The sequence below is a fragment of the Cupressus sempervirens genome, chromosome 2 (genome assembly GCF_028749045.1).
Source record: "Cupressus sempervirens isolate cs-2001-9-10 chromosome 2, ASM2874904v1, whole genome shotgun sequence".
NCBI classification, from domain to species: domain Eukaryota; kingdom Viridiplantae; phylum Streptophyta; class Pinopsida; order Cupressales; family Cupressaceae; genus Cupressus; species Cupressus sempervirens.
The window spans coordinates 305,268,791-305,293,623 of record NC_143119.1 but is presented as its reverse complement, the minus strand read 5'-3'; positions in this window follow the sequence as shown (position 1 = coordinate 305,293,623).

Below are 24,833 nucleotides of genomic sequence, written 5' to 3'. Positions count from 1 at the left end.
GTTGGAAATATTCAAGATATGATAGGTTACTAAGAGGGGAGGGGTGAATTAGTAACTTCAAAACTTTAAACAATTCGACACTTTAACCATTCATCATTCACTTATCTAATCTACTACATATATGAGAAATAAAACATCCATAACACATATAAATAGTGATTTGGTGACCCACAAACCTTCCAAATAGAAAGTAAAACTGGGGTGGGGATGATACCAACAAAACTTCGTTACTATAGTATGAAGTTGGCCTGTTAAGGCTTACATTGACCACTTCTGGTGATCTGCCCTATTAGGAGCATAAAGGACTGCTAGGTCCACCTTGTTAGAGGATTTACAAACATACACTGAAGTATGCACTCTGTTAGGAGATTTATACAAAGACTGTTAAGTCTACCCTATTAAAGGATTTACAAAACTAATTCACCTATTAGGATGAAATAGTAGATCTACTTACAAACTTGATTTTCTGATTAGATCTTTGATGTATAGATCACCTTTAGTGACTAATGAATCTTTACTGCTCCTTGTCGACGTTGTTGAATACTCTACTCTCCTGTTGATTCGCTTTCATTCTTCTCAAAACATTACATGCCTATCTTGATACTCCTTTTATCACATACATACATTCAAAAGATATAATACATTACATAAATATATCATTCAATAATTACAATTGCAAGGTTGGCTAAAACACAAGTGAACAAAATATTACTGAGTTGGCCAAACATTAAATAACTCGGGTTCACTGAACTAACTCGATGACCTTCTGATACTCGGTGTCCACTGCATTACTCAACATCGTCATGCACTTAGTAGAAGTGAAGGCTCGGTCCATACTAATCACCTTATGTTAGTTCTGAACTTAGTAACCATTGGAGACTCGGTAGATGTAGTGTCACTTGATAAAAACTGAATCCTTCATTTACCTTGCTTTCACTCAGTAAATATTGTGCTTCCATCACTTGGTAGGCACTATGCTTTCATCACTCGGTAAGCACTATGCTTCCATCACTCAGTAGACACTGTGCTTCCATCACTCAGTAAACATTGTGAAGTTCGGTGAACACTGTAAACTCAGTAGACATTGTTGGATTGCACATTCACTCAGTAGCTATACTCATCTTAGTTAATACTTGAATGCTCGGTGTGAATTGCGAAGCTTGGTTAACACTTAGAATGCTCGGTGTGAGCTGTGAAGCTCGATTAACACTTAGAATGCTCGGTGTGAACTGCAAAGCTCGGTTAACACTTAGAATGCTCAGTGTGAACTGTGAAAGTGATGAATGTACAAGGTAACCACTAAATGCTTGGTATACATTGTAGACTGATTGATGAGCTCAATAGCTATACTGATACCGATAAGTGTTGTCATTAATGGCAATAATAACTTAATGCCAATAATCTCCCCCTTTGGCATTAGTGACAAAAACACTTATAAGCCAAAACATATGTACACAGCTTGACTGAATGAATTTTGGTTGCATATACATTTTCAAAGATACTTATGTACACATGCTAACTCAAATGAGTGTTAACTCCCCCTATCACTTATAGTGATGACTCTCCTCATTTATTATGCTGAATCTTTGAATTTCTCCCCCTTTTTGACAATAATGTCAAAGGACTACATATGTACAATTTATATAGCTACACCAAAATGAGATAGAAATTCTTGATGTACCTTAAGAATAGTTGCAAAAGTACTATCCCATGTCTGTTGCAAAATTTGACAGGTGGAGAGGGTAGTTTGAACTTCTACTGATAATTGGATCAAGTGATCAGCCACTGAGAAGTTTTGATCTTAGACCAATGTTTTGTAATGTACAAGATGTTTTTGCATTGTGTCCATGATAGGAAGGATCATGTTCTGAATGTCTATGAGTGTAGATCAGATCCTTACTTCCTCTCTTAATAGTTCTGCCTGCATATCTGCCAAATATTTGATCTTGGTGTGATGGAAGGTTGTGGAGGAGGAGTCCATCTTCAACTTTAATGCACTTGATTGCATATCAATGTCAATCTTATTCAACTTATTCTTTATTTCTTTGGTGAAGCCAGAAACATCACAAAGTTTAGCAAAAAGTGATGCTGCATTATTAAAAGAATTTTCAAAATTTCCCAAATGTTGACAATTCAACTTGTTTTATTTCTATTTTTTGAGCAATGTGCTCTAGCACCTTATTATCAAATTTCTTTTCTGCTTTCTCAATAAGTTTTTCTTGTCTGGAAGAATCCTCATTGAATTTATGTACAACCTCTTCTAACTCAATCGAAATGTGTTGAGTAGAATCTACTTCAACACCTATAGCATCTGTAATTATATTCTTGGCATTCTCAATTATTCTGTATTCCTTATCCCTTTCAGACCTTAACTGCTTCTATGTAGCTTTCATCTCTATTAGTTGACTAGCAAATCTCATTTCTTCAATTGTAGCATTTTCATAGTCAATTTTTGGAATCACTATCTCTGTGTCTAAGTCAATATCTTCTGAAATTTCCTTTCCAGTGATCAGAAGTCTTAATGAATGCTTTTGTTTGGCTTCTGTAATGATTGGTTTGACTTTAGGAACAGACACAATAGTGGAGATGGAAGGACTAGCAGTAAAAACTAGGATAGGACTTGAGGATTGAATGCCAATAGAAGTATTAACTGGATCAAAAACTAGAATACTTCCCAAAAATGATGATACACTAGGTATAGCAGTATCTGAACTAATTGGATTTGAAGTAGATGCAGATAATGCTGACAAAACTGTAGAACTAGCTGAAACTGATGAAAAAAAAATTGTGGAACTTACTGGTACACTTGTTGTTGATGAAGGAGTTGAGGAGGCTGGCTCGCTAGCTGAAGAAGTGATAGTCAGCTCGGTAGATGAAGTGCTTTGCACCTCTGTTTTAGATACCTGGAGCTGGGAGGTGGCCGGTGAAGATTGAGCAATTGATGTGATTGTTGTGCTCACAATCTCACTTGCAAAAGCTATCTCCATAGTGGATGTAACAAATTTTGGTGGAGAGTGAGGAAGGGATGCAATCACTTCTGCTAAAATTTTAACTTGATCTTCTTCTTCCTCATTTGCTTCTTCCTCCTTGTCTTCTTCCCCTTTTTCTTCCATAAGTGCATGCAGCTCTCCTGGTGTAACTGTGATGGATGGAGTGCTCTCAAAATCATCATCATCACTACTATCATCATCCTTGATCTCCACTGGATCTTCATTGGGATTTTGCAGATGATAGATATTTTTTCACATGTTTGTTGCATCATTTACAACATGCTCAATGTCTTTAATTAAGATCAAACATGTGTGAAATCTAATCATCATTTTACCTTCATGGTTTTTCATTGCTGCCTTTATTTCTGCTCCAGTGAGACTCGGTAGAAGATTCTTCAGAGATTTCTCATATACGTCTTTAATCATTTGGGTGGCTGACTCCCATCTCGGTTGCAATCTCTACAACAGTTCTTTGGAGATTTGAGAGGCAAGACGGTCTAGGGAGTATTTCCATTTATCCATATTATTGAGTACCAGTTCCTCAATCTGCATTTTCTCAACATCAGTTCTTGTTTCAAATTTCAATGCCTTGAAATTTGTGATGCCAACTCCTTCTTCCTATTGTTTAAGCCTTTCCTCAAATGTGGGTGGAGGCTTGACCAATATAGGTTCATGCTTGCATTTTTTGGTTCTTTTGGTGAATACTGTAGTGGGCTTTTTCTTAGGTTTGGTAATAGTTACCTTACCTTTCTTCTTAGGTTGTTCCTCTTCAAATTCTTGTTCTTCTTTTTCTTCTTCTCCTTCTTCTTCTTCATCATCTTCTTCATCCTCACCTTTTCCCTCGGTAAGCATAAGAGGACCAGTAGCAGTTTTTAATTTTGCTATCTTCCTCTTGCCTTTGCTTATGGCCTGGGGTAGCTTGATTTCAAGCTCAATTCTGGCCTTTGCCTAATCATAAGTTTCGAAGATTGGTTGCCTTCTGTCTATTGACTCATTGACTAGTGCTTCAATGATATCCTTGGCCTCATCAATATTTACCTCATAAGGAAGAGGTTTTACCCATGCAACTCGGGGTCTGACTGCTTGAATGTACACCTTATCATAGTCAACCATAAAACATACATCATCTCTTTAGTCTTCAACTAGTTTTGGTGGAATCCAGAACCTGTTATTCATTCTCTCCTTGAAATTTTCAAAATAATTGTCCATGATGCTATCAAAATTTTCACCCATTTCTGCTACAAACTCATTAATTTGATAAAGAATGGTAATGTCTTTTCTCCATACTACTATTCCTTTTGATGGAAAGAATTTTTGAACATAGAAAAATAAACAGATTAATAGAGAACCAAATTTACAAGGATTATTCTTTGAGGTCCTTATGCTATCCATATTTTTATTCAACTATCTCAACAATAATTCTGACAGATCAAATTCAAGGTTCTTCTTTACAATTTTGAAAGCCGAATCTATAGCTTCACAAGGTACACTGTTCAGTCGACTGGAGCTATAGATCTTGTGGGCAATGACATGAATGCCAAATCTTAGTTCGACATCTAATACAGTGGTGACCTTAAAACCTCTACTATCCCACTCAGCTAGGGTTTTCTTCTGTAGCTCTTCCCGACCTAGGGTTTTGGTGGTTTTAGCTTTGTTGAGCATAGGGAGACCCGTGATTTTGTGAATCATCTTCTTTGTGATTAACACTAGCTGCTCTAACCACAGTTGCCCATTGTGCACCCGACTCAAGATATACCTAATCCATTTGGTTTGGAAGCTTCTAGGCATATGCGAGATATGAGTCAAACTTTTGGTTTCAAGATGCTTGAATTCGAGTTTTAGAGAGCCATCTACACCCGTTTCTCCTAGGGCATTCTCTAGGCTTCCAATTTCTTGAACAGAACATTTGAAATGAGTGTGAATATCATTGATAGGAAGTACCTTAGGTGAAATTTTTGATTGAGCTCCATTCGGGTTGAGTGATTCTGCAATTGTTGGAGCAATTTTGAAGTTGGGTGCTTTCCATTCTGTACCTTTTACCAGCATTTCTGAACCTCTTTTCACCTTGGTACTACTGCTACTCCTAGATGCCATTGCTGCTCAATAAGTGTAAGAAAATTCTAAATAGTCTTTTGCTTCAAAATCCCTTGAAATTGCTTGGAGTCGCTTGAAATTTGCTTCAGAATCACTAGAAATGTCTTTGCTCTAAAATCGTGATGAAGAATGAAATTGAATTTTTCCCTTTTGACAAAATTTTTGCCATAAATGCTGGGTACGAAGGTGGATGAGATGACATAGTGTTTGATAGGCTGTCATTGACTTGCTCGGTAGAAGCTTGCAACTTGGTGATTGAACAAAACTTTTAGTTTTTATCGACCTAGCTCGATAAGGTCTTCAACTGACTTCCCTCGGTAGATGAAACTCAAAAAAAGATATGTTTTCTTTGATCTTCGTGTATCTAGAATATTGATTTGATCATTCCACTTTCTTGCATTTGGAACTGCTCTGGATATAGCTTGATGATACAATTCCAGATTCTTTATGAATCTAATTGGAAATGATGGAGTCACCCACTTCTTGAGTGACATTGCCATCACTTGAACTATCTTGCTCGGTAGATTTTGGAATCCATTGTTGTCTCATTTTCTTCCGAATGCTTTTAGCTTTAACCTTCTTTTCATCTTCAACTCTTCCTATATCCATGTAGTTTTTAGCTATATGACCGAGTTCAGTGCATGTATAACATCTTACTATTGTGTCTCTTTTCCTCAAGTGATGCCTTGAGCAATCTTTACCAATGTGTCCATATTCTCCACAATAATGACATCTGCACCAGGTATTGTAATCCCATCCAAAGATTTCCTTGACAAGTTGTTCAGCTGGATTGAATGATTTGGATTTGCATTGGAATGCCTTGTGACCATGCTTCTTGCACTTTTGACAATTGCCTTCAAATTTTGGTTTCTCATTGCATTCATTAGCCTTATGACCATGCTGACTGCAATTGTAGCATTTACCATTGAATTTACCTTTTCCATTGCTCAACCACTTGTTTGATGTGTGACCTAGCTTACCACAATGATTACAAGTAGGTCTTTGATTCCTTAGTGCACCTTGTTTGGAGGTTTCACCTTCTTCCTTTTAACCAAGTTCAGCTTTGTCTTTTTGTCTATGAAGAGTTTACTCACTTTGATGATTTAATTGAGTCATGTCTGCTTGAGATTTCATCATTCTCTCATTGATTTTCTTTTCAGTGATCAAGTCATTTTCCAAACTTTCATTTTCAGATCTTAGATTTATGATTTTTTCATTTGCATTAGATAGTTGATTTACAAGATCTTCATGCTGAAAGGATTGACTATTTCTTACCTCTAAGTCTTCATTTGCCTTGTCTCTCTATTCCAAAACTTCACATAGCTTGATTGATTGAATTTCTTGTTCTCTTTTAAGCTTTCTTACTTCTTCCTGTAGGGAACCATTCTTTGCTAGGAGTTCCTTAATTACCTCATTAGCTTCATTTGAATTGCTTGAAGGTAAAAGGTCTTCAATCTTTTCTTCAACATACTGATGATCATTCATTTGTCTTGCAAGTTCCTTTCTTCTCTTCAAGGATTGAGAAAGATGCTCCTCAGCTTCTTTGAGTTGAGCCATGGCCAATTCCAGATCTAGCTTTTCATTTTCAATAGCTTTGTCAAGTTTGAATATCTCCATTGTCCTTGATCTTTGCTCAAGCTATCAAGCTTTGTCCTAAGAACCACAAAGCTATGATACCAATTGTTGGAAATATTCAAGATATGATAGGTTACTGAGAGGGGAGGGGTGAATCCGTAACTTCAAAACTTTAAACAATTCAACACTTTAACCATTCACCATTCACTTATCTAATCTACTGCATATATGAGAAATAAAACATCCATAACACATGTACACAGTGATTTGGTGATCCAGAAACCTTCCAAATAGAAAGTAAAATTGGGGTGGGGATGATACCCACAAAACTTCATTACTGCAGTATGAAGTTGGCCTGTTAAGGCTTACATTGACCACTTCTAGTGATCTGCCCTATTAAGAGCATAAAGGACTACTAGGTCCACCTTGTTAGAGGATTTACAAACATACACTAAAGTATGCACTCTGTTAGGAGATTTATACAATGACTGTTAAGTCTACCCTGTTAAAGGATTTACAAAATTGATCCACCTATTAGGATGAAGAAGTAGATCTACTTACAAACTTGATTTGCTGATTAGATCTTTGATGTATAGATCACCTTTAGTGACTGATGAATCTTTATAGCTCCTTGTAGACCTTGCCGAATACTCTACTCTTCTGCTGATTCACTTTCATTCTTCTCAAAACATTACATGCCTATCTTGATACTCCTTTTATCACATACATACATTCAAATGATATAATACATTACATATATATATCATTCACTAATTACAATTGCAAGGTCGACTAAAACACAAGTGAACAAAATATTATTGAGTCGACCAAACAATAAATAACTCGAGTTCATTGAACTGACTCGGTGATCTTCTGATACTCGGCATCCATTGCATTACTCGACATCGTCATGCACTCAATAGAAGTGAAGGCTCGATCCATACTAATCACCTGACGTAGTTCTGAACTCGGTAACCATTGGAGACTCGGTAGATGTAGTGTCACTCGATAAAAATTGAACCCATCGTTTACCTTGATTTCACTCAGTAAACACTATGCTTGCATCACTCGGTAGGCACTGTACTTTCATCACTCGGTAGGCACTGCGCTTCCATCACTCGGTAGACACTGTGCTTCCATCACTCGGTAAACACTGTGAAGTTCGGTGAACATTGTAAACTCAGTAGACACTACTAGATTGCACATTCAGTTGGTAGCTATACTCAGCTCAGTTAATATTTGAATGCTCAGTGTGAACTGTGAAGCTCAGTTAACACTCAGAATGCTCGATGTGAGCTGCGAAGCTCGATTAACACTTAGAATGCTCGGTGTGAATTGCGAAAGTGATGAATGTACAAGGTAACCACTGAATGCTCGGTATACATTGTAGACTAAGTGATGAGCTCGGTAGCTATACTGATACAAATAAGTGTTGTCACTAATGGCAATAATAACTTAATGCCAACACAAGCTTCTACTTCTCGAGCTTCATTAGAAATGCTCATATGCTTTGCTTAAATAGGCACTTACCATCTAATGCATGACTTAGCCACAACCTTCTAGAATTCCACCAACACAATATCCACAACCTTCTACAACTTCCATAACCTTCTACAATATCCACAACTTTCTACAATATCCACAACTTTCTAGAATTCCACCAACATACCTCGATAAATGGAATGATAACTATTTTTCTTATTTTTGTATTTATGCCACCTATGCACCTTGAAAATAGAAATTCCTCTTTTCTCCCCTTTTTTTTCATTTTCTATTTATTATTATTTTTCTATCTATTTTCGTCACTTTCTCTCTCCTCCAAAATTTTTTTTATAAAAAATTCTCATGCAAGATTCTCCTACATCAGATGGTAGGGCACTTTGGTCAAGATAAGACTATTGCCATTATTAGAGAACATTATTTTTGGCCTCAATTGTCATAGGTGTGAAGAAGTTTGTGCAGAGTTGTCAAGTATGTCAAACAACCAAAGGATTTAGTCAAAATACTGGACTCTATAAGCAGTTGCTTGTTCCATTGAAACCTTGGGAGGACATAAGTATGGATTTTTTTCTTGGATTGCCAAAGACACAAAGGGGTAATGACTTAGTATTTGTGGTGTTTGATAGGTTCTCCAAGATGGCACATTCCATTCCATGCCATAAGACTCATGACGTAGTGCATATTGCAAATTTATTTTTCAGAGAGGTGGTGAGGCTACATGGTCTCCCAAAAAGTATTGTTTCTGATAGAGATACTAAATTTGTTGGGTATTTCTTTATGGAAGAAGTTGAAGACAGAATTGAAGTTCAGTTCTGCACATCATCTGTAGACTAATGGACAAACAGAAGTAGTAAATAGGAGTCTGGGTAATTTGTTGAGGTGTTTAGTAGGAGATAAGCCCAAGGGATGGGATTTGATTCTACCACAAGCAGAATTTGTTTATAATAATTCTAGAAATAGGAGAACTAGTAGATCACCATTCCAAATTGTGTATGGGAGTAGTTCAAGGACTACACCATAGCTAAGGAAAATGGAGCAAGGAGAGAGGACAAGTGCTGAGACAGAAGACTTTGTTGAACATGTCAAGAACTACATGAGGAAGTTAGAGAACATATTACCAAGATGAACCTATAATATAAGGCTAGGGCAGATCAAAAGAGGAGACATAAGGAGTTCCAAGTTGGAGATCAGGTTATGGTATATTTGAGGAAGGAACAATTTCCATTGGGTGCCTACAACAAGCTGAAGATGAAAAAATTTGGCCCCTACAAAATTTTGAAGAAACATGACTCAGGAAATGCATATGAGGTGGAGTTTCCAGATGGAATTCACATTTCTCCTATTTTTAATATTGTAGACTTAACAAAATAGCATGATGATGGTAAAGATGAGAAATTGATGTTGGATCCATGTCTAATTCCTACTTCTATGAAGGAAGAGATTGAAGAAATTATGGATAGTCATATGGGCAAGAGTACCAGAAACAAGTAGTATGAAGAATACTTAGTGAAGTGGAAAGGACAACCAATAGAAGAATCAACTTGGATATCCGCAATGGAGGTTTCCCATTTGGGTTTTCCTCTACCAGCTATAAAGTGATAGGGTCACTTTTCAATCTACCCTAGGTGTCTGATGTAGGAGCATCCAATAGTGTAAGGGCAATCCTGTATCACTCAAAAATATGCTTAGTGCTAGTTTTTGTTTAATGTGTTTTCATTTTTGGATACCCATTTGGGTCAAATTAAAATTCCAACTCTCATAGTTCCGCTATGATTTTCTAGGTTAGAGTTTTTGAGCTCCTTGGGATATGTGCTAATGCAAAAAATAAGTTATTTTATAATTGAGTCATAATTATAATGAGTTAGAGGGTGTAAGTTGGAGAGATTATTATACTTGTAATTTAAAGCACTCCAAAAAAAGAATCAGGTCAAAAAGTTTTATGGTTTGAAAGTTATTACAGTTTTAAGTTTCCTGGAGACCTCCTAAGAGCACTTCAAAGTTAGATTTGAGGCATTAAATGGCCTTGTATGGGGAAAAAAATGGGGAATGAGAAAAGCTAGTCCATAGGGCTATAGAGGGCTTGGAGAGCTTTCTGGAAATGTAAACTATACACTAGAAATGTGTCACACTCTAAACCATTCTATCCAAACGATTCCATGAGTTGGAATACTTGGATGCCAGCTTAGAGCTCCCTATCCACGGAGTGCAAGAAGCTAGTATTCAAGTATGAAGGATCTCATCCAAGCCTTAGAAATGTGCTTCTTGCTAGTAAACCATGCAATGGGAAGTTCTTTGAGACAAGAGCAAGAGTGCAAATATCTTCAAGGAATCCCTCAAGTATGCAATGCAAGATGGAAGACTAAACTAGAATGGAAATGCAATTTGCATCTATGCTAGAATATGAACGAGAGTGTTAAAATACCATTATTTAAACTATGTGAGATAGATCATTACAAGAAAATAACTAAACTAGCATGTAAGTATGAATCTAAACTAGTGTGCAATGGTAATGAGAGAATGAGAGAAGAAATGAGAAGTTCTCCACAAAGCTCCAAAGAAACCTATTAGAAAACCTGCAGCATAACAATATTCAAAAGATGGATGGATCTTTGAGGGGGAAAGCTCTCTCCCTTTTAAAGTCTTACAGATGATAGAGATCAAGATGAAGATGGTGGATGATCAACGGTGGAATTTGAAAAGAGGAGTGATCCATGTGCACACACAAGTCAACCAATAGAATATAAGTTGACTTGTCATATAAGACAAAAGTCACAAAGCCTTTTCTTTTAATTGCAAAATAGAAAAAGGACTTTATGTGTAAACTTTAAGTGGGTTAGAAGAATGGGGTCTTTTATTTAATTAAAAGGGGACATGTTTTTTTAATCAAATAATGAACTTAGGATGGCATGGTCAAACTATAGGTTATAATCAAATAAATTGATTATAAGAAATTTGGTCTAGGTAAATGATTAAATTAATTTAGCCAAAATGTTGAAAAGGGGGCTAATAGTCTAAATGAACATTTTTAAGTGATTACATTTGCCCCTCTTTGACTAATGTGTGATCGATTTGGGAACACATTATGTCAAAGAAAATAGAAAGCCAAGTAGGCGGTGATAGATATACATATATGATTTTGAAGAACGAAATGTAGAAAAAAATAGCAAGTCCTAAATGTACAGCCTGATAGTGGTAGTACTGAACACTAGGAAGAGAACAATGTTAGAATTCAAGAAGAATGTTAACACCTAGAAAAGTGGATAGAGTGAGAGCAAGTGAGAAGATCAAACAAATGCTCCTAAGAAGTGATAGAGTATTTTTGCCCCCTCAAGATCGAAATCGGAATGAGGTAAGGGGATGCAGAAACAAGCTAGATATGAGAAAATCAGAATATAGAAATGTCCAAGATGATAGATAGATGATTAGAACCCAAGAATGAATATTAAAGAGACTAGTAAAATGCCCTAGTTTAACTAGAATTGACCATGAAGGATACAATGTAAAATTAGGTCAAATCTAGTAGAAAGATGATTTTAGACATGAAAAGGTTGAATTTAAGTAGATATGAAGTATGGAAATGATGAAGACATGAAGAAATGAAGATGCCCTAGTGATGATTTGGATATTAGACCTCAAAAGGTCAGCTAACTGCTCAGAAGAAAGTAGAATTTTAAAAGACAATTTTGACCATCAAGATGAACTCGGATTTTGATTTCGATCCCGAAAATGAACCCAAGATGTCAAAATTATTTAAGAGGTCAAAAATTTATATAATGTGATGACAAGATAGAAAAGACATGAAGCAAAAGATTAAGAAGGTGAAAAGACATGAGCAAGAAGAAAGTAAAGAAATATATGAAAGGAGTTAGCTTATATGTCTGCAAAAAGATGAAGAGAGAGCTCTCCCCATATGCAAGAATGCAAGACTAAGCTAGAAAATGAACCTAAAATGCAAGCTAATATGCAAAGTGGTTTACCAACAAGAAACACATAACATTTAGACTCTTAATTTCATCATTAAGCATTTGTTAGGGACATCATAAGATCATACAACCATCACTAGTATAACTATGAGGATATGAATATGATTGATATCAGATAGGTATGTGGAAATCCAATCTAAGCATCAGAGACATGTAAGTCAAGATAACTACGTGATTAGATTCCCTAAGTTTAATTTAGCAAGATTACACCTGTATCAAGGCATAAGTGCCAGGATAAACTCCAAGTGCGATCTTGCGAAATAGTCAAGGATGATACATTTGTAAGTCAAAATGTTGAATAGGTCAAGCATAAATGCTTACAACACTATAGACAAACAAAGTATACCCACAAGCAGAAATCAAGAAAACATGTCCCATGCCCCTAGTCTTCTAGTCAATGACATCCTTGAAAGACTATTAGGAATGGAACATATAGTAAAGAAATCATCATAGACATCACACAAAGTAGATAAAGATTAGCATAGCTCAGTTGTTTAAGTGTTAAAGTGTGTATGTGTGTAAGTCACTTGGCCATTTCTTCAAGACTTTCACTATCGCGACATTGAAGACCATAGGTAAACTATCTGAAAAGTGTTGAAAAACACTTGATGTCAAGGTGGGGGAAGTGTTGAGAAACACTATTTTGTGAGTTGTCAAAGAAACCCTAATGCACAAGAATACCTCAATAGGCTAAGCAGTTGTGCCCCCAAAACGAGGACAAGAAACAATTCCAACCTAGGAAATGAGTAGCAAAGTAGGTGATTGAGACTAATAGACATGGGTGCAAGGGTTTCAAGTAGTGCCTGTTTCTAAGTTTTCACCACTTGATAGATTTTTTTATTTTTTTTCTATTTTTTTTGTATTTTTGAATTTTTTTGATTTTTTTGGTGATACATCAAAGCACCTATTTCTAGGTTTTCACTAAGATCATTTTTTCAGGGCATTGTTTTGATTTTTAGGATTTTTTCAGCATCATATATGATTTTTTGAATTTTTTAGAAGGTTTTTAGAGATTACTAGTTCTTGAGCAAGATCACATCATTTTCTCCCAATGTCTAGCAAGGTATAGGACACGATGGAGAAACAAGCTAGTGGATAAGCAGAGATGGATAAGAAAGGAGTATAAAGCAAGTGAAAGTGATCCTCAAGGATTGATTCCTCAAGAGTACCCAAGCTAGGGAAAGAGGTGAAATAGTCATATTAAGCATGTTTTGGATAAGCAACGGAAGTAATGAGCAAGATAGCATGTAGGATAAGCAGTGAAGCCATCAAGTGTGATAGCATATAAGATAAGCGATGGAAGCCAATGAGTAAGATAGCATGTAGGATAAGCAGTGGAAGCTAATGAGAAAGATAGCATGAAAGTGTGCAATCCAATAGAGTAGACATGTCAAGAGGCCTATGAGAACCATGTTTTATTTATTGTGATCAAGACGTAGGGGTCAACTAGATAGGATAGTAATGGGATAGAGCAATAAGAATAAAGCTCAAGATAGAGGCTATGAGTGAATGAGAGAGCACAATAGAAAATCTCATGGATAAGATAGCCAATATGCAAAGGTAGCTCAACATTGTCAAGATCAAAGAGAGAAGAGGGGATAGATGGATGATGGAAGAATTACGCATGATGCCTATTTACCAGGTTTTCATCATGGTACTTATCCAAGGTACCACAAGATGTAGTTTTCACCATAGGACACATTTATTTCTCTTTACTTTTGCTACCAAGGTGCCACAAGAAGTGGTTTTCACCAAGGCACATTTTCTTTTCTTTTTTCTTTTTTCTTTTTTTCTTTTTTTTTGAATTTTTTGAATTTTTAGAAAGAGCTCAAGCTTTTTGAATGTAGATAGTGCTCCTATAGGAAAGATAAGTCATGATAAGCCAAGAAGATAGAAAGGTATGCTCAAAGATGTTGATAGGGTGATGAAAGAGAAATGGTAGTAGGAAGAATATATTGAGGATAAGAGTACATGTATAGAAAGTAAGTGTAAGCTTTAGAGGATTTCATGAGGGTAGCTGAAATATTGGACAAGACCAACATTGACACACACCTTGAAGGGTATTGGAATGATGGAGGAATCATGGATGAAATAGCTTGAGGTTTAGATGCATGAGGTGGTAGAAGAGATTTGGAAAAAAGTGGAGTGGAAGGCTTTGGAATATTCTTAGAAAGATTTTTGGAAGAAGATGGAATGGAAGCCTTTGGAAGCTTGAATGTCAAATTTGAAGTATTTTCAATATTCAAGTCTTTTAAAAGAGACTTGGGAATCCATATAGCTTTAGATTTTCCTTTGGATACTTTAAAACACATTTCTTCAATAATGGGTTTAGGAACCCATATTTTCTTTGATTTAGCTTTTTTAATAGTGGACCTTTGCGGTCTCTCTTGTGCATTCTCCTTCTTAGCATTCATATGTCGATTAGATGGGACATAGTGATCTTCATTTTTCAATGGATTCTTATGTTTATTCTCACTTCCAAAGGACTTGGGATTTGTGGATGAATAAGGCTGATATGATAGTTTAGATGTATAGATGGGTGAAAAGTCATCAAGGATGAGTGTCTTTGTTGATCTTGAGGTATGATGAGAGAGCTAGGAGTGGAAAATGTAGGAGATGAATGAACATAAGGTCCCAATATAGATGGAAGGTTTGAAGGCTTTAGCTCTAATGGATGAGGACCAAGGATAGACTTAGGAGATGTAAATGGATAGTGAAAAGGGATATCAACATCTTTAGAGTGAGCAACGTGGTCAAAGCAATCAATAGACTCATGCGTAGCTTTGATAGGAGCAACATTTTTAATAGGAGCACTTGAAGCTTGAGCACAATTTTGAAGTGGATATGGAGAAGTAGAACATGAGGGGATGCTTTGATCTTGACAAGTAGCTTTGGATAGCATAGGAAGAGAACTTTTCTCATAATTTTCAGTAAGCTCAAGGGAGATAATGGAAGTGCTATCTTCATCATACTTAGGAGGTGGACAAGATATAGGATATGGAGGGGAAAAATCTTGAAAGAGATGAAAGGGTGCTTGATCTTGATCTTTCTTGACATTTATAGATTTTTCTTTTTGAGAGTCCTCTTGACATGGAGCCACTTCTAAGGACAAGGGAGAATGAAGAGTGAATGGAGTAGTGCTTGGATTAGGCATAGTAGTGCATGAAGGTTGAGGATGTTTAGGATTAGTAGCATGGAAAACGTTTGCTGCCAAGTGAAGGTTAGCTTGAGTTTCTTTTAGAGATAGCCCTTGAGGATACACGTAGTCAATGTGGAAAGCATTAGGCTCTTTATTTGATGGAGGCATGCTGGAAAGCTTTGAAGTGTTGGGAGATGCATGAGTGATGCAAGAAGTGGAGGTATCAAGGAAACCATCACTAGACATACGTTCATTAATATGATCTTTCTCAAGAAAAGTATCCTCATCACATGAGTCATTAGAAGTATCAATAATTCCATTATCAATAAAATCTTGGATTTTATGTTTCAACTCAATGCAATCTGAAGTACTATGCTCATTATGTTGATGATAAGCACAATAGATATCCAAGAATGGGTTTCCATATGAGCTAGACTTAGGTAACATGATGATCTTATTGCCAAGAAGTTTTTGCAAAGTGTCATCATAAGAATCTTCCAAGGGAGCAAAAGTTCTATTAGAAGTATGTCTAGAGTCCTTTTGTTGTTTCTCAAGTGAATGGTATGCATCCATGTCTTCATCATTATCTTCGTCAAAGATAGGTCCATCATGAAATTTTAGCATAGGCTCAAAGGAGGTATCACTTGCTTGTTCTCTAAAGAGGTCTTTAGATCTAGAAGATGAAGACATTTGATGTCTTGAAGTAGAGCATGTAGACCTAGAAGAAGAGGATGACCTCAAAGAAGGTGACTCACATGCATGTAAAGACCTTAAGGAAGATTCATGTAATGATGCAATCTTCTCCTCTAACCTTTTCTCAAGTTTAGACTTCATTTCTGTCATGCGCTTAGAGAGATGAAGGTAAGAAAGATCATTTGTCTCTTCTAGTTCTTTGTATTGCGCATATAAATCTTGAAACTCTTTAGTGACATGGAGGATATCATGATCATCTAGATTTGGTTGAAGTTTGGTAGCACAAGGTTTAGATCCCATAGTTTTAGATGCAAAGCCAAGCATAAAAGAGCCTAGAAGATAACTTGATGTTGAAACTATAGGAGGTAGAGTGTTCACGTGCCAAGATAGTAGAGAGAGATTAAAGCAACTTGTCAAACAATATGTCCAAGAAACTTACGACATGAATGACTCAAGTCAATAGCTAGGCAAGATGCCCAAATAACCAAATAGACAGAGCAAGTAGGGTGACAAGTGAACAACTTTCCCAACCCAAGAGTGTAGTCAAGAAATCAAGGTAACCATTTTAGCAAAAGGATAACTAGCAAGCATGCATAGACCATGAAGACAAAAAGACCAAGAGCACTAAGACCAAAGAGCCACTTTAAGCATGTTTAAGCACTAGAGACATAACAAATCACAACCAAATGATGAAACCCCCCTTAGTAAGTAACACAAGAAAATGTTTGCACTTGATGTTTTGACTTGGTTGACAAAGTTTGACAATAATTGATAGCATAGCAAGTTTGATGTTCAAAAGCAATTTCTTTCCAAGCAAGATAGTGACACATGGAGTAGTCTTCAAACAATCAAGCAAGGGACAAAGCAACCTTGCATGATACAAGCATATCCGAGGTCTCAAAAGAAATCCCTAGAACTATCATCATGTGTATGTTCAAAAGATTTTCATAGGTCTAGCACATTCGAGAATACATCAAATAATATCTACCTAGAAGTCATGGTTCATTACTCAACAACTTGGCCCATGCTTGATGCTCTTTTGCCTCACACCAAGTGGTTGCCCATAAGAGATATTGGCTTTGTCATAGAAGTGCCATAAGCATAACCAAGGGAACACATATGGTGAGTGTAAAATCTTGGGGTGATCCGGGTAGTCCACTAGGATTGATCCTTGCACTAAAAATTTGAGCGGCTAAAAAGGGTAGTTACTAACTTAGGGTGTTTAGATAGGGTTTCCGTTCATAGTGTTCCTCTTGCTCCCAATTACGAGACACCTCACCTTGTGATGAGTAACCGATCTCGTGACCACAAGAGTACCTTAAGCATTCTTGCCTAGTGATCTCCCTATGGTCAAAATCCCATAAGCGATCACACTAGGCAAAGAAAAAGACTACGTCTACCAAGGTTTTATGTCCTTGATAGCCTTGAGTTTATAGTGGGTTGGAAGAGTCGGGTAATCTGCTTGTCCCCACTTGGGTCGTTCCTCTTAGGTTGTCTGAGAGCAGGCCCTCTAAAGGATTTTAACTACACAAAGAGTGGATCAACTTTTGGAAGTCAAGATTTATGATTCACCACAAGGGTGAAGAGCATACTCTCCTATTCCAATCATTTTCTCCCAAACACACCAAGAAGATTCAGTTACCCCTTGCTTTTGAAACCAAATGGCAAGTCAAGATTTATGATTCACCATAAGGGTGAAAAGCATACTCTCCTATTACCCAAAGACTCCAATCACAAGTTTTATGTGCCTATGAAAAATGAACAATTAGTTAATGTCACACATGAAAACAAAAAAGCAAGAAAGTTTGAGTTTTTATGCTTTGGACAGCCCTGCAAACAATGTTAGTAGCCCTTGCGCATTTGAAGCTTTGACATGCGTTCTTTTTATGCAATGTTTAAATTTTTTCACAAGGATGACAACCTAAAATCACAACTTGTTAGCACCAAAATTTAGTATGAAATAATATAAAAATCTGCAATAAAAAGTGGTTGGTTGCCTCAAAAAGCCAATTTATCTTCCAACCAAGTGCATGCAAAGAAAGTGCAAGTTAATCACAAATGCTCTCATTTTTACTCTTTGATTTTGAACTAGTCAATAAGATTGGACTTGTTTGCTATGATTTCGGATCCAAAAATAGAAATAAAAAGAAGAGACCCCTACTAAAAATCAGAGAGCTTTCCAAAAATGCATGAAATTAAAAAAAAATCTCTTCATTTGTGCCCTAGGGACCCATTTTGTCAAAATAGACCAAATTTATCAAATCGGGTTTTTGATCCCTAATACAACCTCAAAAGTCAAAACACAAAGAGAGTACCCCTCTTAGAATTCAAAAATCTTTTTGAAAATGTAAGTTTTTTTGAAAAATAAATTGATTTGTGATAAAAAACGGCTTTTTATGAAAAACAAAAAAAAAATTATAACTCCCACAAATCACGTCAAAATGCTCTCAAAATCGGGCTGAGACATGTTGGACACATACTAAACTTGCAAAAAAAAATTTCAGAACCAAACTCCAAGTGATTTAAAATATATGATCAAATCTTTAAACCAACTAGATTTTTGGCCTTCAAACCAATCTACTTATGGGTCGGCCTTAAAACCAAAGTGATAATTCTATAAAAGTACTTGATTAGATCCAATATGCTGCTATAAAAAATCAGAGATAAGAAATGAAAGCAAATGGAGCTAAAAATTTGATTCAAGCCCCACGGTGGGCGCCAAAAATGTACACTAGAAATGTGTCACACTCTAAACCATTCTATCCAAATGATTCCATGAGTTGGAATACTTGGATGCCGGCTTAGAGCTCCCTATCCATGATGTGCAAGAAGCTAGTATTCAAGAATGAAGGCTCTTAGCCAAGCCTTAGAAATGTGCTTCTTGCTAGTAAACCATGCAATGAGAGGTTCTTTGAAACAAGAGCAAGAGTGAAAATATCTTCAAAGAATCCCTCAAGTATGCAATGCAAGATGGAAGACTAAACTAGAATGGAAATGCAAGATGCAACTATGCTAGAATATGAATGAGAGTGTTACAATATTGTTATTTAAACTATGTGAGATAGATCATTACAAGAAAATAACTAAACTAGCATGTAAGTATGAATCTAAACTAGTGTGCAATGGTAATGAGAGAATGAGACAAGAAATGAGAAGTTATCCACAAAGCTCCAAAGAAACCTGTTAGAAAACCTGCAGCATAATAATATTCAAAAGATGGATGGATCTTTGAGGGGGAAAGCTCTCTCCCTTTTAAAGTCTTACGGACGGTAGAGATCAAGATGAAGATGGTGGATGATCAACGGTGGAATTTGAAAAGAGGAGTGATCTATGTGCAAACACAAGTCAACCAATAAAATATAAGTTGACTTGTCATATAAGACAAAAGTCACAAAGCCTTTTCTTTTAATTGCAAAATAGAAAAAGGACTTTATGTGTGCACTTTAAGTGGGTTAGAAGAATGGGGTCTTTTATTTAATTAAAAGGGGACATGTTCTTTTAATCAAATAATGAACTTAGGATGGCATGGTCAAACTATAGGTTATAATCAAATAAATTGATTATTAGCAATTTGGTCTAGGTAAATGATTAAATTAATTTAGCCAAAATGTTGAAAAGGGGGCTAATAGTCTAGATGACCATTTTTAGGTGATTACATAAACAATTCGTCAATCGGAGTCCTGGATCAAAAGTTATGCCTCTCGAAAGATGGACTACCATTTCTGGATTCTTCTAATTTTACACCAACTTCTGACGTGTTTTCTAGAACCTTCTGTTTTGGTAGTGGATGCCAAATGGCATACTATAAAATGTATTCCTAACTCTAAACCTAATTTGGTTTACTTAAGGAAATTTCTGGCATTGTAAAGGCATTTTTTGGTGGAGTTTGGGAGAGGGTACCATGAGGAGGATTTTTCTCCAAAAAAATCAGACCACATTGTAAGCCCATAGGGCACGCCTTTGAGTCTCTTTCATTGCACTGCATGTAATAGCCTATCACTTCTGATAATAATATTTCCCTTTTCCTATTGTGTTCATTTTGGTCTTGGATTGTGCCCTCATCAGGGAGTGACACTTCATCAGAGGCAACTTTGTACAAGGAGGTCAGAAGGTTGATATCATATTCAAAGGGAGTTTGACATTCCAATTAGAAGAACCTTGAATGAAAAAAGTCAGCATATTGAGAGGGAGAAGTTCGAAGTGAAATTCCTTACACTCCATTCTTCTTGAGATAGAAGCTTGAGGTGAAAGCTCTTGTTCCACCTTCTAGGAGCAGCTATGGTGGGTGCACCCTCTGACTTGGTTCATGGTGGATATCATGAGAGTTACTATTTTGTATATGTAGATTATGTCATGAAAGGTGACAATCTTTCATTGATGTATTTGTGAGGTCACTATTATAAGGTGACGATCTTAACAATGGTTTGACTTGTTATCATGATTGACTACATTAAGTTGTTGTGTTGAAGTGTTAGATGTCATGATAATGAATGTATCATGATAACACATGTATCATAATAGACTACATTAAGTTTTTGTCTTAGAGTGTTGGAGATCATGATACTTGTCATGATGCAGATCGTGACATTTTGATTATAATGAAGATCTGCTCTGATACCACTTGATGAAGGGCCACTTCACCCTACCAACTCATAATCGAAAATGCCACAATAAGGAGACAAAGAGATGACAAAATACTTCCCAAGCAATTTTATTATACTTGAAAATCCAATAGCAATTACAATAACATTTCTCCAAGATCTCTCAAGATCCAATCCAAGCCCAAGCTAGTCTAGATCCACACTCTGGTAGAAACCTTCGAGATCTCAACTCGTGCTCGCAAGCCACCAAGAAACCTCCTTGTTTCTAAACCGCAGTCACTAGCTCTTCTCCAACTTTATCCAAGATCCATGTGTAAACTGCCTCACATTTGGCGCTTTGTCTACACTCACAACTCCATCACAATCCTGCTATAAATTGCCTCACATTCAGCGCTCTATCCACACACTCACAATTCCATCACAATCCTGTTGTAAACTGCCTCACATTCGACGCTCTGTCCACAGACTCAAGAAAATGCACTCTTCACTTCCTCCTTCTCTTTCACACCTTGAAGCCTTCCAAGCTTTCCAAGCTTCAACTTCCACAACTTTCACCTTTCCAAGCTTTCCTTCCAAAGCTTCTACTTCCTGAGCTTCTACTCCTCGAGCTTGATTAGAAATGCTTATATGCCTTGCTTAAATAGGCACTTACCACCCAATACATGACTTATCCACAACCTTCTAGAATTCCTCCACAACCTTCTACAACTTCCATAACCTTCTACAATATCCACAACTTTCTACAATATTCATAACTTTCTAGAATTCTACCCACACACCTCGATAAATGGAATGACAACCATTTATTTTTTCTATTATGCCACCTATGCACCTCGAAAAAAGAAATTTCTCTTTTTCTCCTTTTTTTCTTTTTTTCTTTTTTTTATTATTTCTCCTCTAATTTTCGTCACTTTCTCTCTCCTCCACAATTTTTTTTTCAATAATTTTTCCATGCAAGATGCTCCTACATCAGACTCCCCCGGTAGATAGAAAAGTGTGTCCCACACTTTGACGCCAAAAAGAAAGGTCTACAACCATCTTCATCTTCACCAAAGGTTTCCACCTCAACAGGGACAAAAAACCACCATCCAAATCTTCCACATCTACATTACTCTATCAAACACTAGAATCTCAACCATCCAATCAACATGCTCACTCCCAGGAACAAGCTGAACATAATGCTTCAACAGAAAATTGTCATCCACATCAGCAACTAGTGAATTCATACCCGTAGCAACAAACTCCGCATCAGCAACAACAAACTCCATATCAACACCAACATGTAGATCTCCATCAATACATGCCAAACCAACAATCTCATTGCTCACAACAAGATGCTCTGCAATACATAACTCACCTCCAACAACTAGATCATCCACGACCAAGTGCTCTGCAACAAACAAGTCACCACCAACATCAACTAGATCATCCACGACCAAATGCTCTATAGTCTCCATGTCAGAATCAACCAACTGATCATGAAAACCAATCTCTGTCCCAACATCAACAACGTTAGGAATATCTTCAGCAACAACCTCTAGTTAATCTGCAGGTTCTGCATCAAACTCCACAAACTGATCAGCAAAACCAACCTCTTCCACCTTGACCTTCTTAGCTTGATCAACCAATCTAGCATCCAACCAAGCAAACATCTTAGAAAAATTCCTCTCCACTATATCATGGATTTTCGCAATCATCTTAGGGTCCAATCCTCTTGAAGCCATCTCCCAAGATCTTCGTAAACCCTCTACAACAAATCCTTCCCATGCTCCTTGTGACAACCAAATTGTTCACAAGTCAAATCGTAACCTGCCATCTCGCATGAACAATCAGGAACCACATCACAAGTCTAGGACAACGGATTTGTAATCCACAAGCTCTCTACGACCATGCCTCAACAAGTTCAGTCTTCCATCTCTGCACCCATCAATCAATCTGCATGACCTCCCAAGGTCCTAGTACAAATTGCCTCAGCTTTGACAATCTGTCTACATGCTCAAGAACTCCCGCTCTTATAAACTTCACCCAACCAAGGTCCTGGTACAAACTGCCTCACACTTCGGCGATCTGCTTGTACACTCAAGATCTCCTGCTCTGATACCACTAATGAAGATCTGCTCTGATACCACTTGATGAAGGGCCACACCACCCTACCAACTCATAATCGAAAATGCCACAATAAGGAGACAAAGAGATGACAAAATACTTCCCAAGCAATTTTATTATACTTGAAAATCCAATAGCAATTACAATAACATTTCTCCAAGATCTCTCAAGATCCAATCCAAGCCCAAGCTAGTCCAGATCCACACTCTGGTAGAAACCTCGGAGATCTCAACTCATGCTCGCAAGCCACCAAGAAACCTCCTTGTTTCTAAACCGCAGTCACTAGCTCTTCTCCAACTTTATCCAAGATCCAAGTGTAAACTGCCTCACATTCGACGCTCTATCTACACTCACAACTCCATCACAATTTTGCTGTAAACTACCTCACATTCGGCGCTCTGTCCACACACTCACAATTCCATCACAATCTTGCTGTAAACTGCCTCACATTCGGCACTCTATCCATAGACTCAGGAAAATGCACTCTTCACTTCCTCCTCTTTCAAACCTTGAAGCCTTCCAAGCTTTCCAAGCTTCACGTTCCACAACTTTCACCTTTCCAAGCTTTCCTTCCAAAGCTTCTACTTCTCGAGCTTCTCCTTCTCAAGCTTCTACTCCTCGAGCTTCTACTCTTCGAGCTTCTTTAGAAATGCTCATATGCCTTGCTTAAATAGGCACTTACCACCCAATACATGACTTATCCACAACCTTCTAGAATTCCTCCACAACCTTCTACAACTTCCATAACCTTCTACAATATCCACAACTTTCTACAATATTCATAACTTTCTAGAATTCTACCCACACACCTCGATAAATGGAATGACAACCATTTATTTTTTTCTATTATGCCACCTATCCACCTCGAAAATAGAAATTTCTCCTTTTCTCCTTTTTTCCATTTTTTTAATTTTTTATTATTTCTCCTCTAATTTTCGTCACTTTCTATCTCCTCCACAATTTTTTTTTTTTTTTTTCTCCAATAATTTTCCCATGCAAGATGCTCCTGCATCAGATTACCTATTATCATGACTGACTACATTAAGTTGTTGTCCTAGAGTGTCGAGTATCCTGATAATGAACATATCATGATAGAATACATTAAGTTAATGTCCTGAACTATCGGAGATCATGATACTTGTCATTCATGACATTTTGATTACTTGTTATCTAATAGACTATATACAATTGTTGTCCTGAAGTGGATCAAAAATTAGATTACTCATATCCTTCTAGGATATAACATATTCTTTTGGTAGGCATCATGAATATGATGCCAATGCACATACCAAGAGAATATAAGTATGATTGATATTTCTTGTTGAATCATATATTAGATGATATTGAAAGATGACATCTAAGTTTAAGGATATATTTTGATATCCTTAAATATGTCATTCCAATAAAATCATGTTGAGATGATATCTTTGTATATACTTAAGAACCTAATGTGTTCTATAACAATCCTCCCTAGCTAAGAGGGAATGTTAACTTTGTAGCTTCAATCAATTTAAATGGGCCTAGAGATAATCTTTCTATGGTTATTGGTTAATCATCAATTAGACAAACTCTCCTATATCTTCTTTGATATATATATATATATATATATATATATATATATATATATATATATATATATATATATATATATATATATATATATATATATATATATATATATATATATATATATATATATATATATATATATATATATATATATATATATATATATATATATATATATATATATATATATAAACAAAAAGATTATTAACTTATAAATTATCATTGAGACATGTCTACTCTACTCATATTTATATGCATTCCAATCTACACTGGGAACACACAAATACATGACAATGTTATTACATTTGTTGAAAACAATTCTATAAAACTCAATAGAATTGAAATAATTAAAATTTAGAGATGTAAGTAAATATACAAATTCATCTTGCAATAGTAGGATCTCTCAAATCGAATGCATTGAGCTCTCTTTACCAATTGAATTGGATCAAGAATGTGGTGAATGGATGTAGAAGATGCAATAGAGGACTTTGAATGGATCGAAGATCTTGTAGAAAAACTCCTTCAATTGCTTAAATCCTTGATCTTCAATGGAGGAATTTTCTTGAAGGATGCTTGAAGACTT